The sequence below is a fragment of the Brachycentrus maculatus genome, unplaced genomic scaffold (genome assembly GCF_059751285.1).
Source record: "Brachycentrus maculatus isolate JH-2025_06_01 unplaced genomic scaffold, ASM5975128v1 h1tg000067l, whole genome shotgun sequence".
Taxonomy (NCBI): domain Eukaryota; kingdom Metazoa; phylum Arthropoda; class Insecta; order Trichoptera; family Brachycentridae; genus Brachycentrus; species Brachycentrus maculatus.
The window spans coordinates 982,501-1,002,164 of NW_028280821.1; the positions used below are offsets into that span (position 1 = coordinate 982,501).

Genomic DNA, 19,664 nt, shown 5'->3' on the forward strand with positions numbered 1-19,664 from the left:
ACACAAATATTTTTCTTTAAATTTAAACAAAAAAAAGATGGAAGCCTGAGCCTCCCAGGGCTAACAACCTGGAATTTGTGTGGTTCAACTGATTACTTTATACACTTGTGTAACATTTACCATTCTGCCCATTATTGAAGATCCAAATAGCATTAATTTTTTGACCATAGTATAAGCAATGGTCTTAGATCCCTTTCACATGTATATAGTAATTTAATAGATTAGGAAGTATGACTAATTGTGGTGCCAACACATGAGAAAAATTGTGAAGTATGTAAATATAGCTTACTCCATTTAAACATTAGTAAGTTTCATTCAAAATTAGTTCACATATATAGTATACCTATGAATGTTTATATACGAGAGCATGGAACATTATTTCAACGCTAAGCTTTTGAAATACCATTTCATGATAATTTTAGAAAAAGTGAAAATTGTATGCACATAACATTTAAAAGAATTTCTCTATAGTTGCAAAAAATAAGATTTAATAAATTTTGCAAATTATATTATTTTGTTAAAAAAATGTTTTTCTTCTTTTGAAATATTGTTCATAATAGGACTCCATTCTAGAGCTGATGTATTCAAGCTTTCGATGACCAAATGTAAAAGGTAAAATAAAAAATAAAATAAAAGCAACCGTAAGACGTATCACATATCTTATACATATTATATACAAACGGGATCATAGGCCCTAAAATATTTATATTTCAGTGGTGTTTAGTATTAAGTCGGCCAACAGCCCTGGTCAATGTGTATCTCCTTAATATGTAGATACATGTAATGTACCTTTCATAAGATCTTGTTACTCATTATCTCATTAAATTAGAACACACATGCTTCCGCGTTTATTGTAAATAGTTGTTATCTAGATGGTAAATATATTGTACGTTACAACATCTTGAAAATTATAGGACACGAAATAATCTTACGTGGGCGAACATCATTACCTTTACATGAAAAATAATGAACGATTTAACAGTTTAAGGTCACAGAAATGAAGATTACATCTCGTCGTTGCTTTTTTATTGATATTATATGTGTTGGTCTAGTTTGGAAATAAATTAATTCTGTAATGTAAGATACGCGTTATGATTACATGTTTTACGAGTTATACCTACCAAAGTACTCGTATTTTGTAAGAAAAAACAGATGCTGAATAAATAATGTATTTTGTTCATATTAGCATACGTAATATGTGTTGTAAGATTTGGGTGAAATAATCATATCAGCTTCTACGCTTATACGTTAACATGACATATAAAATTATTTAATAAAACCATATCCGCTCCCTAAGTGGAACATATGGAGTCCACAAGCTATTTCCAGGCTTTTTTGTCGGCTGCCAGCTCCTTTGCATCCTCCCAAGTCAGATCCGCGTCCCGAAGCTCTGACGAGAACTGCCGACGAATTGTAAGCAGTGGTCGTCCTGGGCGGCGCGAACCTGATGCCTTGTAAAAGAGGCAAGTTTGATTAAGGCTCTCGGGAGACATGCGGAGTACATGGCCAAGCCAACTGAATCGTCTTTTCTTGACGACAGTTGTGACTAAGATTTGCTGCATCCTGCACCTTATCTCTTAATTCCTCACAAAGTCAAACCACGCCTATACTTCTCTGCAGACACCTATTCTTACAGCTCAGTACACCGCTGCTCTGGGCCCTTGTAAGGTGCCATGTTATGTTTTATATAAAATTATTGTTAAAGTTATTGCGTACAAAAATATCATAAACTATAAGCTTCTCAACTTCGTTAGAAACATAATACCGCGATTGTCAACATTCTGTATTATAAAAAGCTGATTGCATAGGAAAGAGAGGTACAGGAGAATAGAAGTAGTGCCTATAGCAGGGGTGGGGAACCTCCAGCCTTAAGGCTTTATAAGGCCTTTGGCTACTCTGATACGGCTTTCTGACTTGTACCAATTTAAAAACAAAGCTGAACATCATTACACATAAAAATTCAGCTTTCATATGTTTGTTTCCACAAAACACGAAAAGTAGTCTATGGATTGACTTACCAAATGCAGCCTACATATAGAACCACATACATGAAGGTGGCCTTTATAAATGAAAATATTCCCTACCCCTGGCCTACAGTATTGTCTTGGAGGTTCCGAGCTCGATTCCCAAGAGGAGTCGAAATATATATGATATCAGATGAATATTTATTCAACATCACCCTCTGAACTAGTGGAAGTGCAGGACTGATTCCTAACCACCATATAATCAACGGTAAAGAAAACACAGCGTCGATATAATGCAGTGGCCTATGCACCATTGGGTGAAGACAAGGGTTAGAAGAAGAATAGAAAAAAAATATTATACTTGCAGTACAAAGCCTAATATAAATTATATCATATAAAAAGTATGTCATATAAATTACTATGAATCATGGTTATCTCAGCAAAAACTTTGCATATAATTTTATTGTTTGTACGTTTGGTCTATTGTCATATATTTATTTTTTATTTTGTTTGCTACGTAAACCCAGAACTAAAAATAAATTAATAATATTCCATAAATAACGTTCATTATAATGATAATGTTTTTTTTGTGATCATGATGGATAACTACTCAATAAATTTTATAAGTTTTCACATGTACCTGTTTTTCAATCAACAATAGATCATTCTATCCAGAATAAAAAGGATATTGCATTGTTCAATTTAATTGAAAATGTTGCAATCGCACTAAAAGTTTATTGATAAGAGAGTGCAAACACTTCTAAAACCGCTGCACTTCAGTCGACATTCCCATAAAGCGCGCTGTGAGTTACCGTTCGCGGACTTGCGCAAGTGTTGAATCATTCTCAATTCTTACTTATGCAATTAGTTAAAGCAGACAAACTGGCGACTGTAATGGCTGCTGAACTTTAGCTATACCGGATCAAACTAATCATAATGCAATCAAAATGTGAACAAACATCAAACATCAATCATTTTTTTAATCGTTTGCGACCTATTTACTAAATTCACGAGTATAAGCACACTCAAATGATGAGAGTGTTTAACGGAAATTTCAGATTTAATTGTTGTTTACGATTATTACTACTATTTAATGTTTTTGAAGATGCACAAGGTCTAATATGATTAATTACTCTTCCATTTAATCTAGCAATGTTGTACTGTCAGAGCACTTGTGCACTACACGGAATATTACCGTCCGGCAGTCCGGTTTTTTAAAATAAAATCTAATATGAAATTTTATCGTGATTGAATTTACGCACTCCGTGATCACGCATCTATCAAGTGCACCGATCCGAAGAAAGAAATACAAAAGCTCGAGCCAATCTCAGCCAATCATCCGTTTTATCATGCTAACTGAAGTGCCGGACGGTAAAATTCCGTGTAGTGCACTACACGGAATTTTACCGTCCGGCAAACCAAACGCCCTCATGCATTTACGAGTATGAATAAAACGTTTATTTGTAACACTATACTTATCGTTCATCGTTCACTTTGAGTACATACATACATTTGTCATCAAAATGTCTAGTTATACTCAATTTATCGCTTAAAATAAATAAATAAAAAAAATAAAGTCTTCCTTCATTTATCCAAGATATTTAAACACACACAAAAAACAGTCAGCAAAATTTGCCCCGTGATTCCCAGATATCATAAATTTTGATATTCATTTATACTACAATACAAATAGGTTGGATGAAAATAACATTTGCAATAAATAAAAATACGATCTTCTTAGGTTTTTCATTCTAATTATTTTTTTCTCAATTCATAATTAACTAAAAAATATATTTCATAATTCGGTTATATAAACATATTTGTATTACACTTTTTACACATACCAATTTTTTACCTTATTTTTGGATTCCCATAGATTCAAACAAAAAACTTTATCGGTAGTGAATTTATATTTTACGATATTAGATACCGTTTTATAGGATTTTTCTCATAACTTACTTAATTTACTAGTATTTTCAATAAACTTTCGCATTTTACAATTGATTTGTAGTCTATAAAACTAAAATCTCATAAAATTTTAATAGTTTCAATCACCGATACCGAGGAACTATGAGGAGTACACGATATTTATAATATTCTTGTACACGTAGAACTTTCGCTTCGATCCGTAATATTGCATGAACCAAAACATGTTCTCTTATTTATGTCATGTTTATAGTTTGTACATAAATATATTGGATAACATAAACGTAATATTATTATACTGATTCATTAGTTTTACCTAATTAAAAATGTTATGAAGTTGCTTTATCAACTGTGATTAATTGACGCTATATAATTTATATTCACACATACACACACACACACACACACACATATATATATATATATATATATATATATATATATATATATATATATATATATATATATATATATATATATATATATATATATATATATATATATATATATATATATATATATATATATATATATATATATATATATATATATATATATATATATATATATATATATATATATTGTCCTCCGTAGTTTTTTCACCCTAATATTTATTCAATATTATTCTGGTCTGGTACCTGAAGCGGAGATCTGATCACCTTTCCTTCATGTGTTAACGATTAAGACAACACTGCGTTTATATGATGCATTGGCCTAGGCGCCATCGGTGTGGACAAAGGTTTGAAGATGAAGATATATAGTATATATATATATATATATATATATATATATTATATATATATATATATATATATGTATATATATATATATATATATATATATATATATATATATATATATATATATATATATATATATATATATATATATATATATATATATATATATATATATATATATATATATATATATATATATTATATATATATATATATATATATATATATATATATATATATATATATATATATATATATATATATATATATATATATATATACATATATATATACGAGTATATATGTATAGAGTACCTTTGTTACTCTTGAAAATCACTGTTTTGTTATGCAAAACGCAGGTACACCCGTTAGTTAATTTTCTTTACAAAAGAGATTGCAAAAAATGGGTTACATTTTAGTACGCCTGCACAAATTTATCTGATAAATAACTAGACATAATTCGGTTCTAAGCAGTTAATTTGGCATTTACTTTTTAGTATGGCCACGGAATCGACTTGTATATTAAAATTACAATGAATACGAGAGAACTTAAAAAAGGTTAGTTTTTCCTATAAACATTCAACCAACACCAAATTAATTGCCAATTTATCTGCTTTGTATAATTGTTGCATCAGAGTTAGAATGAAAAACAATTTAATGTTGTTGTTTAATGAGATGAATAGTAATTAACCATTAAAATTGTTATGCAATTACATTGATTAATAAAGACTGTAATTTATAAACACCCAATCCAATAAGTTACAGTAAATTTCATTTACGTTTTGATAGACTTTTTTTGGTTGGATGCTTTAATATGACATTGGCTTAAATATTACATGGTAATATCTTAAGCCATGTTATCAATACCGTGTGTATATATTTGATTGGTATATTTAATCATAAAATAATTAATATTCGAAGTGACTTGAAATAACGTCACTAAAATTATAAATGTGTATTTATTTCCTTGTGTATCGATTTCATACAAAAGGTAACGTTTCATTTACGTGATGTAGATAACATTAATATTTTGTTCTTCTATGGTATTAAAAATAAACATAAATAAATTTATGGGTGATTTTAATATTTTGACTACACGGATCGACAACCGATTTGGAATTGTAAATGTCTACGTCATTGGAATGGAAAATCTAGTAGTAAAGTTAAAAGTATCTACACTGCTTAGTTAAAGTTACTTCTTCCATGTATGATCGACAACCTGGGCGAAGCGAAACGATTAAACGTAGCTATTTTCAATAGATTTATATTATCCACTGACACTTCGTGATGGAATTGCATTTTAATATATTATTAGATTAAAATCAATATTTTTAGCTTTTCATCTTTATTTTTATTTGACCAGCGACCGGGTTTCGTCGTTACCGAAATCATCAGACTGGTGGGAGGCTATACAAATTGTTATGTTATATATAAAACAAGGCAGGAGTTGATAACCGTGATTTGATACAATTTTGTTGAGAAATTAATTTAATTTGAGTGAATTTAAGTATTGTATGATATTAAAATTATATTATAAAAAATATTTTTAATATCATAGAATACTTAAATTCAGTCAAATTAAATTAATTTCTCAACAAAATTGTATCAAATCATGGTTATCAACCTCTGCCTTGTTTTATATATAACATAACAATTTGTATAGCCTCCCACCAGTCTGATGAAACCCGGTCGCTGGTCAAATAAAAATAAAGTGGAAAAGCTAAAAATATTGGTTTTAATCTAATAATATATGTAGCTATTTTCCATATTAACTTTAAATATCACTTATTGTAGGTATGCTGGTAAATGGTCCGTACTGGTGATAACAGAGTCCATCACTCGGCACTGTACCTCATTCAGGATGGGTCTTGTGAAGTATGATAAATTGTATCTGGAAGTACAATAAGGATTGGATAATAGTCTTTAATCGACTTCACAGCTTAACTAGCAAGGAGCGTCGTCTCCCTCGCTGTCCCTTTCACTGTTCCTGTCCCTACGGACTATTTATATCAATCTACATCCCAGTACGACGACCTAGCGAGATTAAGGACTATCTTTACCGCGGTCCGTGTTGGACCAAAATATATCAGTATCGTGACTTGTGCCTAGCAAAGAGCAATTGCCGATAAACGGCCGTAATAACTGGGAACATATTTTACAGGTGTGAATGAGGTCAATAACAAAAATATTTCTAAGAAACAATGGTACTTAAATACAATTTACCATAGATGTTAATCATCCGATATTTTCAAACATTTTTGTAGCATAATCATTATACTTGTATAAACAATAATTATACCATATATAACATATTTATCAATAATGTCGTTTTCAAGATTCAGCATTTTTTTAGAGTCTATATTTTGGTCACTAATACTGAATATTATCAGTTATTTATATCGAGATTTTTTTATTTATATCTCAACTTAGATGAAGTACTCATTGAGTTACGGGTCTTTATTAATGTTCAGACTTTCATGTTCCCACCGAAATAAACTTCTTGTTCTAGGGCAAGATATCAATAAAAATTTGAATTTTATAATAATTGAATGAATAAAACCTTTATAAAGTTAACACAGCTGTGCCCCACAGACATGTACGTAGGTACTAGAAAATCCGAGATATTTTTTTTCTTCTTCAATTTTTATGCGCAGGAACCTCTCTCTATATCTTTCTTCTCATTTGGATGACATTTTGTATCTCATTCTGGTTTTCATCAGGGATATTTGTAATCTGGAGACTGCTGCTCAAAACATGGATAAAATGCTGCTTCCAAGATAGGCTTTCGGGTTCTTCTACTAGGAATTTCGTCCATATCCAAGACTAAGGACTTCTCGAATTCATACTTGTATAATAATATGCAGGAGTTTTTTTCATTGATTGATTCAGCAGTTCCATTGCTGTTATATTTATGCACTTTTAATTTCAAAATTACTTGGTTTATTTATTATTACTTATTATTTCTTTAAATCTATTCTAACACGTGTTCAATGCATTTCGCATCAAACGCGGTATGCATTGAAACTTGTGTTACTACAGATTTTAAGAAATAGTGGTATTTTCAGAATTGAAATTTAATTTGTGGCAGTAACTGAAAGTGACTGCCGAATCAATTTATGAAAAGATTTATTTTGGTTAATCCATAATATGTACAAATTCATTCACTTCATTTCATTGTTAACAAAAAAACGCCATATCATAATTCCTTAATAAAACGAAACCTCGCTTAGAACGAGAAACTTATTACGCTTTTCATAATATTTATCTTTTGTAACATATAATAATGAATATTTCTAAAAATATGCAACCACAATTTCATAACACATTTCATCAGATAAGGGTTCCTACCTCAAAACTTCCTTGTTTTCGCCACAATCAGGAAATACTCATAAGTCATCTCAAGACCACGAGGTTATCATACCATATCGTATTGTTTTTTTTTGGCAAAGCACCCAATTTTGGGTGATACCTGATACCATATCGTATAATCATGTCATCGTTCTACTATACCTTTGCTTCGTACGTGTCGCGACTGACCACATGGAAATGTGATACTGTATAAGCTAGTGCATCATAACACATACATAAGTTTAATACATATGTAAACATTAATTTTATTCGATTACAATGTGATTAGTATTTCGCATAGTGTTATTTTCATACGTCAAAAAAATCCAAGAAGATAAATGTAGTTCAGTCACATAAAAATACCACAATTTGTTATTATTGCACCTAGATACAATACACAAACATACAAATCTCGATGGCTTAGTTTAATAATGAAGCAAGAAAAAAATACCAGTTTACCATTAAATAATGATTAAATAAGCCAAAGATATTTGAAAACTGATCTCTCGGAGACCAGTTTTTAAATATCTTGTCCTATCGAAGAAGACTTTAAAAAAACAACGATTATTTATCATGAATTTGGGCAAAAATGTAATCCACACCCAGGGAAAATTGTACTGTAGTTTCAGAAAAACTTTACTTATACTTACAAATATACTAAAACTTAAAGTTCCCATACAGATTTCCACACACGAAATCATTTTTACAAATTATTTAACAAATCAACTTATGATTGTCAAACAACTATACGCCAAAACTATCCTTACACATGCATTGAAGAATTACAATTACATATTACAAAGCACCTCCCAACAAAGCACACTTTATGAAATCGTACATAGAACCACAGGATCCAAAATATAGAAACACATCAAGCATATATCTTTTGGTCGAAAAAACATTGATATTTATGCAATAAAGACGTACAACCGGTTTCCATTATCCATAAAATCATTAAATAACATAACTGAGTATAAAGGAGCTATGCAAATACTTCTTTTTATGCAAATATTTCTTTTTTTTATGTATTAATTTTAAATCAAACACAGATTTTTTGAGTCTACTAAGTTAACTTAGACTTCTATTTCTTCAAATCTACAAAGACACGTGTTTCTATGCAATCTGCATCATTTTACGGTGTTTGAAAATGATGGGGAATGCATCGAAACACGTGTCACAATAGATATTTAGAAATAGTTGAATTTACAAAATAAATCTTAAATTAAAAATAGACCATGTCGTGTTTCATTGCATGTAGCTATTTTCTTTTCGTATCATTTTATAAATATTATTGTAAAATATGCCCTTGACACGGGAAAACCAGTGAGGGTACATTATAATAATTTTTATTTGTATTTGTGTGTGTGACGAAAAATAAAGTAATTAAAGTATAAAATGCTAAATTATATGACAAAAGTATAGATTGATGAGTTCTTTTATGAAAATAAAAATAAAAATATTTTTAGGCGTACCATTATTGAAGCAAACCGACGATATGTCGATATACAAGTTAGCCCATCCACGACACATGTTTCGGGAATTGGTTTTATAACAGTCTCGATTTTTTATGTAACCGACTTTGACGGCCATGTTTTACGGCCCCACCTGTGCCGGGAGTTTTTTCATCGGCCGGTTGAAGAAACGCTTTCTCGCATAGTGTTGCGTGATTGCTGATGTTTCCAGGTCATGTCTGGGGAAGCTTTAGTTTCTGTCTCGCGGTCGGCTGATTGGACGTTGCCACTGGCCATTTTGCAAAAAAAACGCCACGTAAATTATTTTAAAATCAGAATTTCATGTAAATTATTTCAAAATAAGATTGTTTACTGCCCATACGCACGCATCATTATGAAGTTTGTCCGGTGGATAATATTATTTATTATGATGAAGGAAAAACCGGTTATAAAATATGAAAATACTGCCATAAATATCGATGGTGATAATTATTTCAGAAATAAGGGATTTAATCAATTGAACTATTTTTTATAACGGAAATATAACAAAAACTAATACATATATGTAACTCAGCAATGTTGATATCTGATACATAATATCGTGGGTATACTGGAAAAAAACCTTTACTCTAAAATCCCTGTTTGAATAATCCATGTTATTTAAGGCTTTTAGTCTGTATAAAATACCCGCAATTAAACTTAAGTTGAATTTATTTATGCATATAAATATACATGTATATATTTATATATATATATATATATATATATATATATATATATATATATATATATATATATATATATATATATATATATATATATATATATATATATATATATATATATATATATATATATATATATATATATATATATATATATATATATATATATATATATATATATATATATATATATATATATATATATATATATATATATATATATATATATAGTAGATGTTTTCTGCCACTTTTCTTTTGCTGTTTTATGCTTTGTGGTAATATAAATCCTTTTCTTTACTTGATATATACATACATACTATTATACTTTTCTTAAAATCTATTGTGACACGTGTTTACATGCATTTCGCATCATTTTTAAACATCGTATGTTCAAAAATAAAGCGGAATGCATCGAAACACGTGTCACAATGGATTTTAAGAAATAGCGGTATTTTCGAAGTTTCCTTTTACAACTTGAACACAAATTGACTTGACTAATTTAATAATTTAATTTTTCCTTTTCTTCCTTTCCTATCACTGCCATCTCTTTTTCTCTTTATCCCATCCTTGTCTCATGTCTCTTCCTTTATATAGACCTCTCTTATGTATAGTTGTGAAGAACTATAATTGGTACTCATGATTTTATTTTTTGTATTCTGTATGTATCATATATTGTAACTGTTGTTCTTCCTTCCAATAAAATAAAAATAAAAATAAAATAAAATAAAAAGGCAGGAATTGTCATTTTTGCAGTTGGTGCCGATAAAATCGTTTATTGGTCTCTCAATAGATTTTGTCATGCAACATTGTAAATAGGAGTAGGTACATGAAATTATATATTTAAAACAAGTTTGAATATTTCTGCAATGTCTGTGAGAACACGTTACCAATCTGCAGGGAGTATAAATTTTGAATCTTGTAATCTGGTTCACTGTTTACTGGTTTCTTAAGAACTGGTTCATTTACTCCGTTACCTGAAATGGACTCGGTATCATATTTATTATTTAATGTATCTACGTTGGAGCTTTGATTCTCGGAATAAGTCTTTCATTAGTCAAGTCTTGTGTTTTGGCTGTAGCTATGTCGGTACGTTTTTGCTCTAGGGTCGATATTAGAAACCGGCCAACGATTTCATTTATTATTTGGTATTGATAACATTTTAGCATTTGGGGGAGAAATGGCAAATTATCATCCCTTTTATTTTTTAAAGTCTCTACTTGTTTAAATCTTATTGTCACGCGATATTCATTGGAATGAGGTTATATATTTTACAGCAAATTCTGACGAAACCACCTCCTGATATGTCGTAGAAGTGTAAATACGAGTCAAAAGGTCGAAGTGTTTTCATGCTCTCTGTGTTATAAACTATTGATCTAGCTATATTTTTTTACTAATTCATAACTCCTCGGAGTCAGATATGGTGCGTGTAAAAAGGATTGATATTCTTGTCATATTGTATGTACATTTAAAGTAATAATTGTACATTTTTTTAATTATATGAAAAATGTGTCATGGCCCTCGGTCAATTGATATTACAAACGGATCTTCAGAGCAGAATTAAAGACTAGCATATTTTCTAGTATGTACTATTTATCCCTTTTTTGTAACGATTCAATTTTTGGATATAAGAACTACTGGTCGAACACATATTTTTATTAATTTCTTAGATATGACATCACGCAGTGTGTTTGTTTCTGTTCCATTAAATGACTTGTTAATAATGCTTTAAAATCTGAGTATTGTCATAATTTTAGAAAATAAAACAAGAAAAATAATGATTGCTGAAAATTATTTTTTTAAATGAATTCAACCGCTTCAGTCACATCTCAGTAAGTTCCTTTCAAAGTACAAGAGCTAGTGTATTTTTGGGAGAAACGTAGTGTTAAATAATAAAACATAAAAATACAAGTTAGTCGACTAAAAATTACTAAAATTACTCTCGGGTATGGTAATTATGAGAAACATTTTAATTTGATGCATATTCATAAATTTCGCAGAGCGAAATTATTGTATGTACAGACCATAAACGTCTGATATTTTAAGCAACAAGGGTAAGGGTAAAAATTTGAAAACACGGCACAAAAATATTCTGAGCTACCTACTTTCATAAAAATGTTAAAAGGTACGTGGTTTTGCATAAAGTGCGTTATCGTGTTAAAGTAGCACCCATAGCTGACAAACCAGAATTATTATTTAGGTACAATGTTTAAAAAACTCTAGAATGTAAAATGTTTTAAAAATAATGGCTACGAACGTTGGTTTATGTATGTTGATATGAAAAACCTCCGTCTTTTTTCATTCGCAGTATTAATATTCATAACATGAAATCATAAATGAATATGATAAAAAGTTAAGTTCCTTAGAAAGCTGGCGATGTGCAATGACGCTTGGTGAACTTTATAGCCTCAGACAGGTTTCCAGCGAAACGTTTTGCTCACAGGGTTGTTCATGAAAAATTCGTGGCGGCATCAAGTTTTTTCCGTGAAATTCAATGACGGAATGTGAAATAAACGTGGAAAATTATTCAAAAGAAACGTTTGATAAAAATGATTGAGCTGCAAATTTTACAATAAATAAACTGGATAGCTACATTTATATAAAAAAAAGAATTATGATCTTTATTCTTCAAACCCTTATCCAAACCCCAATGGTGCATAGGGCACTGTATATAAACGCAATGTTATCTTGATCGTTAACACATGAAGGAAAGGTGATCAGCCCTCTGCTTCAGGTACCAGTCCAGGGTGATATATTGAATAAATGTTAAAGTGAAAAAATCACTTATATTTATTTGACCCCCCCTCCCTGGGAATCGAACCCGGGACCTCCAGAATGGTAGCCGAGCGTGCTGACCATTACACTATGGAGGCGGATGATCTATATGCAAATACATATTTTGAACTCCCCATTTATACGTAGATAGATACGTTCCACGCAATGCCATGTAAAGATTATCCTAAAATTAAATTAAATTAATAGTGAATATGTTTTCTTGTATGATAATTAGTTCAGGATATCAATAAAAAATATTGCATTTAATTTCATTTAAAGAATACTTAAAAATAAAAAAAGATCAGGTATATCGAATACTTGAAAGCAGCCGGGTCAGGAGTCGAACCAATCGGCGGGTATGTATGAGGAGATGCATGAATGTGGAAGAGGCGAAGAATCTTTGCAAAGAGTGGTGTGCCGTTCTATTCGCTCTGCTTACCCTTGCGGCGAAGCGGTATGTGGTTAGTTACTTAGTTAGTTAAATACTTTAAAAAAAATAAAGGTTATAAAAATTATTCACCATCGCTCCTTGTAAGACAATAAACCTGTTTACGCACATTTTATACGACATCGCTTTCATCACTTAAAATATTCAGAGCCTATATAATATTTCTGTATAAATTTATGGGTTAACTGGATTGAAATTGATTATCGATTCGATTTGTTTTGAAAATCAATTATTGGCCACTGACTTTTTTGTTGTCCCTTGTATGATCTATTTTGCACCGTTCCATTACGAAATCGCTTAAAAATGGAGTTCAGTGCATACATATTTATAACATTTCATTGAAAGTGTTGAGACTATCAATAGGTAAATTATATTTCAACAATATTTGTATTCAGAAAGTCATGTTGCGTTGCCATATTTTGTACGAGGTGCCTTCCTCGTCTTCGAGCCCTGAAAGCTCGCGATAACTCACGGACTTAGCCGTGACACAAACCTTTCGCCGGAACGTGTTAATTTCCATAGGAAAGCAAATAATTCTAGCGGGGTTATTATTTATTGCACGCGACTTCACAGAAACCAGAAACCCCCTGTCAAAATGGACGTTTCACCTTTCCACGGATACCTTTGTGTGGGAAGTGGCGGTAATGTACAACAACCGCCGAGTCATAATGGAAATGCCCAATTAACTGGAAAAGCATACGTATGCTGATAAACCGATGAATTCGAACGGAAAATTCATTAAACGTTCTTATTTAAACCCTTTCTGACCAACACAACATGGACATATTGCATGTACATAAATACCTCATACTAACCCTCTTCAAAGATCGTGTCAATATTTGACCGTGTAAAGAAAAGTCCATAAAAAGAATAGTTTACTTAGATCCTTACATTTCTTGAATATTTTCCGCAGATACTTTGTGGCACATTTTAAAAACTTTATAAAATTAAATAACTTAGTTTTACCAACTTTTTTATTAATACAATTTAACCTACCGGTTTCGACAAGAACCTTGTCATCGTCAGGGTTTATTTTAATTCAAAAACATTAAAATACTGTCACCAAAAACTTCCACACACTCCTTAAAAATCCTTAATTCGCATGTACTATCTTCAAAGATCCCATTAATGTTTGACCGTGTAAAGAAAAGTCCATACGATCCCCACACCCTTATCTCATGCTCATTCAGTTATAGCTATCATTTATCTAGTACAATGATTAAAAAAACACTTGTTTTTTACCACTTGAGTTTTATTATAGACTACATGTTTCAGAAGTTAAACTTCCATCATTCAGGTCTGTATAGTTATTATACAGACCTGAATGATGGAAGTTTACTTCTGAAACATGTAGTCTATAATAAAACTCAAGTGGTAAAAAACAAATGTTTCCTTTAATCATTGTAACATGCCTTACCACAAAGTTAATGCCAAAACAATAAATAAAATATTTATCTAGTAAATTATTATCACGTAGCATACATGTGCTTAGAACCAATTTTAATTCAATTTTATGTTGAAAATTACAACTCTTTATTTCTACAACATTTTGAGTGTGTCCAAATGCATGTTCACAAATCCGGATTTTCTCCATTTATTATTGTGTCCTTATTTTTCACATTCTTTTAAGTTATCAACAAAGATGATTGAGAATATGGAAATCATGTTCTCGGACGTTTCCTAGCATGTAAAAATAATCCAGGGTTCGTACATATCAAAAAACGGTTAAAAAAATATTTTTAAATGTTTTTATATAATATTTTCTTATCTTGTACGTACTAAGATATGCATAAATTTATGAAATTGATTCGAAAATAAATCATTAAAATAGTATCTGTTAAACGAGAAAAAATAGCGATGTATTGTATATTTTTGAAATTTTGGTATTTCAAAGAAGGGGCTTGTTTCGAAACAAGTCTACATTATTTCCAAATGCATTTTTATTTCTTCGAGAAATACTTAGGTAAAACGGCTCAATTTTATTTGAATAATAAATCAATTTTTTCTCCCATCTAACTTATAATAACCTGTATTCTACACATCCATGATATCAATTTTATTACAGCCTATATTAAATTTAGCATAAATATATTTTTATAACCCTATCCTTATTTTATGACCGGCTTCAAAACCGTTCTCTACTTTGGTATGAAAATATATTAGGCATATATATATTGAGTATTAAATTTATTTATATACTCAAAAATACGAATGAAAGGTTTATCTATAAAAAAAAGAATAATGGAATACAGATTATTATAAGGGATTATAGATCCACATAAATAAAATTGTAAAATTGTTTGTTTATCTAAAACCCCGTAAGGCCCAGTATTCGTTTAGTCGCAACATAATTTTCTCTTAATCCAGGTAACATTTAACGTAATTGATTTTTTTCTTAAAACATTATTATTGTATTGAAAAAATAAGTTTTTCTTCGGAATAATTATACGGTTTTAAAAAGAAAAAAGTTATAGGAAGGTAAGAAGTTTAAAAAAATATATATAAATATTTTTTTCTAAATGTATTCTACAAACCAAAAAATATCCAAAATCCATTTATTTAGAAGTCGGGCGTGGAAAGAGATGTTACATCTTCGACAGTTGACCGGCGAATGAGTTCTGTCTTTGCGAATATCCCCTTAATGAAAATCCCTCTTCAAGTCATTTATTTCACTTTCCACAGTCGATATGGAAAAAAAGACATAATAATTTTATCGACATTCACTTAAGATCAACAGCATTAATAAAAACTACGATTAAGCTAGCAGGTACTAATAGATTCACCAATTCGATGTTGCCCGTGGTGTGATAATAAATCTCATATATTCCAACTAAGCATTTCTTTATTATTTTCATACTGACGGGATATTTAGAAAAAATAAAGAAAAATATATTCCATAGTACTTAACGGTCATAATATATTTTCCTAGACAAGATATTGTTTCGTTAACAATAAAGATATTAAGATATCTGCTACCGCGCCATTAAAAAATGTTTGGTAATAATAATTGAATCTCTTTTATAAGATAGGCAACATGTGAACTAGGCTATTAGTTGCTTTTCTGCGAACCAACTATCACGGACTAAATTTCCAGGTCACAGCAATATCATTTGTCGGGTTGTGGTCCCGTGGTTACTGTCGCCCACTTTTAAGTCAGAGTTTCTTGGTTCGAATCCACACTACCACAATTCGATACCTTTTTCTAATAATGAGCCGCTTGGGCTTACATAAATAGTATGAAATTGAAATATTTGTGTAAATAATAAAAACACAGATAATTATATTTTTTTATTAAATAAAAATTTATTTAGTTGAATGCTTACCAGGCTCATCCTGGAGGTCCTCGCTAAGATACAGCCAGATTCCTATTTTCAAATGCAGGTACCTTAATCCATTGTTCGTCAGGATTTTGGTCCATTACATTTTTCTCTGCTTTTTCTTATAGGGATGCTCTGCTGAAACATGTACCATTAAAGCAGCAGAAAGGAGAAAAAATTACTTTAAACTTTTCACAGCCCGAATAACAAAAAACAGTAAAAATAAATGTATTTAAATATTCTAAAATAAAACACCAACTTTTTTAAATTACTTTTAGTTTTGGTACTATTTTCCTACCGGCTTCAACAAGCACCGTGCCATCTTCAGGGATGGAAAAATTATAGGAATGGAAGATTGTAAAAAAGTTCCTTAAATAATAGTGGTTAAAAACAAAGTTTCTTGAGTCTTATTTTATAAAGTTAATAAAATGTGCCATAAAATATCAGCAAAAACATTTACAGATAGATTTAGCTCGAGATATATTTTTTTTAATGTTGTAATGTGCATAATTGGCTCTTGGGCTAATAAGATTGCCGACCACTGCGATATTCGAGTGTGGCGCTCCATCCTCTCCTCCTAACCTTGCAAAGAAGCGGCATGATGTAGTAATAATAGTTAAATAGTACATAACAGCTCTTTTTCAATTAATTGACACAATAATATGAGAAATTTAAATTTAGAATAGAAAGATATTGAAAAAATCTTTATAAGATTTATAATTAGTCTCTTAGCGTAAAATTATTTAAATAGTAACGTTTTAGTTTTAGCTTTTAATTGGAAGTATTTTCGTATTGTATTATAATCACCGCATTTCCTTCCATACAAATAAAAAAATTAAACAATAGCTCCTTGATAATCTCACGATCGTTTCGCCAGCCACCTGTATTTTATAAGGCGATGCACCTGCAACGTTCGATTTGAAAAATCTATGCGTCCCGCCAATTATAAAGTTTATAAAGTTTCCTTCCTCTTTTTCTGTTCCACGATTGGCTAGTCAGACAGGTGGTAGGATGCGCATTGCTTCATGCGCAGGGCGCACGGAAATACCCGACGGTATCCGAACTCGTCCGAACCACAGATTCGTTTGCCCGCGTGTCGTCCGCGTCAGTTGGCGCGCGAGTCGTTGCTGGTTAGGGTGTATTGTTCGCCGATTTTATTTGTAAACATCTCGATACAAACTTTTAAGAACTTCTCTAAAAGTTTGAAAACTCTTAAAACATAAATATTCGCGTGTGTTTACTTCGCAAACGTGGTTCTTGATAATGTTTTGATTCTCATTGTTCACTGAAATCACTTTTTTTCTTTCTTAAAGTAAATCTTGTGAAGTGTTTGTTTGTACGTACCTATGTGGCGGGTTGCGATTGTTTTATTCTATGCAACTTAGTTTAACTAAATGTCTGTTTGTTTGACAACTTCCATTATGTGTTTACGTTGAGTTCTGCATATAGAACTTGCATATAAGTTTGTTTGATAGAACAGCGGACCTAAAACCGGGTGCAAAGCATTGAGGCGCGATTCAACCTGACAATAGAAGCGGTCATGCTAGCTTACCTTCTTTCGTTCTTTGAATATTGAAAAGCATTTTGTGAAGTGTTTGTAATATTGCATACTACGACTAGTGAAGAATCCGTGACACAACAGTGGTGATTAAAAATATCTCAGTGACTTTTGTGCTCTAAACTTTTAAAACCGAAGTCATCCAGCGGACCATCATTGCAGATACCAATTCGGAATTTATGGATTATCACATTTTATAAGGTAAATAATATTATTTTCTATCTCTTATTCACAATGTATGTAGGTCAATGATTGTTGCAGTAATATCCTGACCGTTAAATTACGTGGAAAGACATCATAATTATCCGATGAGATACTTGATTGAAGTTAACGATAATTTACCGGGAAAAGTCGTTAAATAAAATTCTGAAAAAACAAATAAACTAACTGAAATTTTACAACTGTAGGAACTTTTGATCAAATAAATATACGCCCATATATTGTATGTAATTTTATGTAGTAATTTTTTTTTCTAATTTTTATTGTTCGTAAATATAAACCCTAGCGTGACTACCCTTGTGATGTTATCTTTTTTTTCTTCTCCGACCATAATATTGAAAATATTGTATGAGACAGCACCCTTCGAGATGTTTTAAATAAGATAATTGTGTGTCCATCGCCATTGTATCTACAATGCAGGTATATTGTTGTTAGCTACTTCGCTACTAGATATAACAATCTCCTAAAATAAATTTAAACGAATAATAAACTATAATATTATATACTAATTCGATATTGTGAATTATGTATTGCTCTTCAGCTATTGTAGATATTTAAATATAGGTAGATACCTAGGTATTAAAAAAAGCAAAATTATTAGCCAATAATTTCAAACTTAAACAAACGTCGTTTTTGACGACTTTTATTTTGTTATCGTGTTTACAACTGATTTTTACAACAACAAATCCATCCCTGAAGAAGACAAGGTCCAATGAATTCACGAAAGTTCTTCGTACTGCTTTGACAACAGCAAGTAGCGTAGACAACAGCCAAACAGAATATAATTAAAAAAGTGTGGCAAATGAGCTGGATCATTATTTAAAAATGATGTATTTGTAATCAAAACGATATTTTGTTTGCTGAATTAAGTAGTCAGTTTTTAACCGGTTATCAATTCTAAAAAGTCGGATTTTCCAGATACCGGATATATTTAATTTTAAATAAAATTATGTCAAAATTAAATAGGTAACAAGTATGTATAAATAAATAAATACAGCGTTCTATTCACTCAACCTGTGTATCTTAGAAAACTATTCACTCAGGTTTTTGATATGAAAGTTTTATTATTTTCAAATAGGGGTGCACATATTTCTATCTAGTTTTTAGTTGTAAATTGTTATTGTATCTATTGTATGTAATGTATATAATCTAATAATTAAATACAAATAATAATAAAAAAAATTGTATTAACATGT

General features: G+C 30.4%; 2 protein-coding genes across 2 annotated transcripts in view; one reads left to right on the forward strand and one right to left on the reverse strand.

Moving 5' to 3' along the window:
* LOC148311329 (major facilitator superfamily domain-containing protein 12-like) overlaps positions 1–16,800 on the reverse strand; it is a 291,504-nt gene extending 274,704 nt beyond the window's left edge. Inside the window, exon 1 of the mRNA XM_088256800.1 lies at positions 16,698–16,800. The gene's annotated coding sequence lies outside the window, so the exon portion shown is untranslated. The remainder of the gene's footprint in view (positions 1–16,697) is intronic.
* A 998-nt stretch (positions 16,801–17,798) lies between these two features.
* Positions 17,799–19,664, forward strand: part of LOC148311330 (semaphorin-1A-like) — a 220,517-nt gene continuing 218,651 nt past the window's right edge. Inside the window, exon 1 of the mRNA XM_088256798.1 lies at positions 17,799–18,450. The gene's annotated coding sequence lies outside the window, so the exon portion shown is untranslated. The remainder of the gene's footprint in view (positions 18,451–19,664) is intronic.